Genomic DNA, 3,267 nt, shown 5'->3' with positions numbered 1-3,267 from the left:
GGTAGCTTGTCAGGCTCTGCTGTGCACGTGGGATACTCTTGGTAGTTTGCCAGGCTCTCCGAGAGGGATGGAAGAATCAAACCTGGGTTGGCCTCGTGCAAGGCAAAGGCCCTACCTGCTCTGCTCTCGCTCCAATCCATCGTCACTGTGGAGAGGAATTAATTTAATATGCAACCTCAAAAGTTTTATTATTTAAGTCAGGCAGCATGAGAGCAGACACGATTTTTTCCATTTCTCATCTTGGGCAAGAAGCCAAGAAGAGTGAGTTCACTGTGTATCTGGGGTGATGTCTGTGACTAGTCTCTACTGTCCTAAGAAGGAGGCCATAGGGTCATCTGACTTCTGGCCTTTCCTTCTGTATACCTCCATTTCTTCCGCTGTGGGCTCCCAAGTTTCATAGATACTATTGTACAGCTGCTTCCACTCATCAATCTGCATGATCTCCTTGACATAAAGAAGGAGGGCCTCCTTGGCATTCAGCGCCTTCTTCAGTTTTTTGTGTTTTTTTTTTCATCATCACTGTCTGAATTACTCTTTCAATGCTTCTTCTTCGTTTTCTCTTCTTTTATATTTTCCTGGTGTATCTCCCTAAGAGTTTGAGGCTTTTTCACTGATTCTTCTTCAGTTGTATCATTTAGAATGTATTCCTCTGAATTGGTAATCTCCTTCGCAGCATGTCCAGTACAATAGGAATACTTGAAAAAGGAGTGACAGCACTTGAATCCTCATCTGCCATCTTTTCATTATCACTTATCATTTGTATCACTTGTCATCCCATTGCTCATTGATTTGCTCGAGTGGGTGCCAGTAACGTCTCCATTTCTCCTGTCGCATGCTAGTGTAGCCCAATGGTGTCTTCTCGTTCCAGGAACACAAAGAGCCTCAAACCGTTTATTCAGGGTCTTGACAAAGAAGTCTTGACAACTGTCTCATAGTTGGGCAGCCACGCATTCTTTTGACGTCCCGTGGAATACAGCCAGTAACAGCTTTAGTCTAGCAGTCATCTCCAAATTGCATTACATATCTGGCCTGTCTGATTTTTTGACACATTGGCAAATGAGACAGCATCCCTGATTCTCAATTACCAACAGAGCTCAGAACTTCAGATTCCTTCTCTCACTTGAGTGAAACACGGTATTCCAAGCATATCTCTTTTGATTCCTCTTTGGGAGACCCGAATAGCATTCATATTCATCCTGTAATCTCAACATCTTTCCAGTAAGATCCCCAAATATGAGTGTGGTTGTGGATCTTCACATCCTCCTCGTACTTGGAGCAGGCAACAGCCCATTCCTTTCCTTTGAGTATTCTACATAGTCTTCGGTTTGACCTAAGAGCAGTTCTGCTGGAGGGGCATCCAGGATGCTCTTGGCCACCATACTTTTCTAAGATGCTTGCTTTTTGCTGCTCTTTGAAGTCTTCTTTTTTGACTTCTAGATGCACTTCTGATCCTTTGTTAGAGGCTTCCCATGAAAACAACTGTTTCTGAGCCATTGCCATTGAAATGGTATCACTCGTGTATCTAACAAAATTATCACCTGCATATCTCACTTCCTCTGAAATCTTTCCTGCACTGGAATAGGAATTCTCTCTGATTGTTCTGGGTTTGGAAATATAGTAGGCAAAATTTGGATCTAAATCCCGCAAATATTTTGTAATATCTTCTCGAATTCTGAGATTTCAGACAGTGATCTGTCTCTTGGAATGCAGATGACATTGATGTTCTGTCCAGGCACATCAATGTCATCTGCATATTTATCTTCATCCTCATCTTCACTGTTATGATCCTTTTCCACCTGAGAATTTGGTTCCTTTTCTCCCCACTGGAATTTTTGAGAATTAGCCTGTTACATTAATTTTCCCCAGGCTAATTCTTCTTGGAGTTTTTGAACTTTCAGTGTTCACTTTGCTAAATCCACTTTGGCATATTCTTCTACAGTTTTCATGTGCTCCTCTGGATTGTAGCCATTCAACCTATCCTGCTTTCCATCATAATCAAATATCAACTGAGGCCGAATATGTTCATCTCTAGCTATATTAGTTCCTATAAATTTTTCTTCAACTCATCTCGGTCTCTCAAAGAAGTATTTTTCTCTTTTTTTTTTTTTGGTGTGTCATGGCTCCACAATTTTTACATGTTCCCTTGTGGTATTTGGTAGTTGTGGAATTCTCTTTTATACCCCTCTTGTACCATTCTCCAGATGAGTTATACTGCTTCTGTTTCTCTTGCTGTGGTCTCTGGTGCTTTAAAGTGGGTCTTTTTGATGGATCAATATACCATGGCACTGAAGATATGTACTGAGAAATAAATATAAGAGTTGGTGTCTTTTCCTACTTTATGAAGGTTGGCAGGAGCATTACCCAGTTTCATTTGCTTTTGGGGTCACACCCGGCAATATACAGGGATTACTCCTGGCTTTGCACTCAGAAATTACTACTGGCGGTGCTTGGGGGACCATATACGATGCTGGAAATTGAACCTGGGCCTGCTGTGTGAAAAAAAAAAACACCCTACCCGCTGTGCTATAGCTCCAGCCCCAACCTGAGTAAATTTTTTAACTCTCCATTTAATAACTGAATCGGTTATCAAAGTTGTTACATTCTGGTGGAACTAGAAAGTCAATTACTCTTTATAGCATTTTGCATGTTATGAAATCTAAGTTCAACTCTACTATGGTGTCCAGAATTTGAGTTGGTGTAGCTATGAGTTATTACTTGAATAAGTATCTGTTTTGTGCAAAATTTTGAGATTGAGTACTTGTGGCTTTCCATTTTTTCATACCCACTCCCCAACGTAACCTATTTTATGTAAACTGAGTAGCAATTTTTCTTTCCTAATCCATAATACAAATGTTCATAGCTTAATTTCTTAAACAACTTGGGGAAAATCAAGATATCTACAAGGTTTATTTAGTATGGCTTATTATCAAGTCATATTTATACTTGCAAAGCTATATATTCACACCTTTATATTTATACGTTTTCAGACTGGAGCAATAGCGCAGCAGGTAAGGCATTCACCTTTCACACAGCCAACCCTGGTTCAGTTTCTCCGCCCCTCTCGGAGAGCCCGGCAAGCTACTGAGAGTATCTTGCCTACACAGTAGAGCCTGGCAAGCAATCTGTGGTGTATTTGATATGCCAAAAGTAGTATCAACAAGTCTCACAATGGAGATGTTCTTGGTGCCCACTCAAGCAAATCGATTAGCAACAGGATGACAGTGACAGTGATATTTATATAATATATTATAAATATATTTATACTAC

The 3,267-nt window shown here is 40.4% G+C and overlaps 1 pseudogene; it reads right to left on the bottom strand.

The window, feature by feature from the left end:
• Nucleotides 1-303: 303 nt before the first annotated feature.
• LOC101548995 (pre-mRNA-splicing factor SLU7-like) lies at nucleotides 304-2,371 on the bottom strand (annotated as a pseudogene).
• Nucleotides 2,372-3,267: the final 896 nt, after the last annotated feature.

This window comes from Sorex araneus, chromosome 4 (assembly GCF_027595985.1).
Source record: "Sorex araneus isolate mSorAra2 chromosome 4, mSorAra2.pri, whole genome shotgun sequence".
In the NCBI taxonomy this organism is placed as follows: Eukaryota; Metazoa; Chordata; class Mammalia; order Eulipotyphla; family Soricidae; genus Sorex; species Sorex araneus.
The sequence above is the reverse complement of the archived record's forward strand: the minus strand, read 5'-3'. Positions and strand labels throughout refer to the sequence as shown.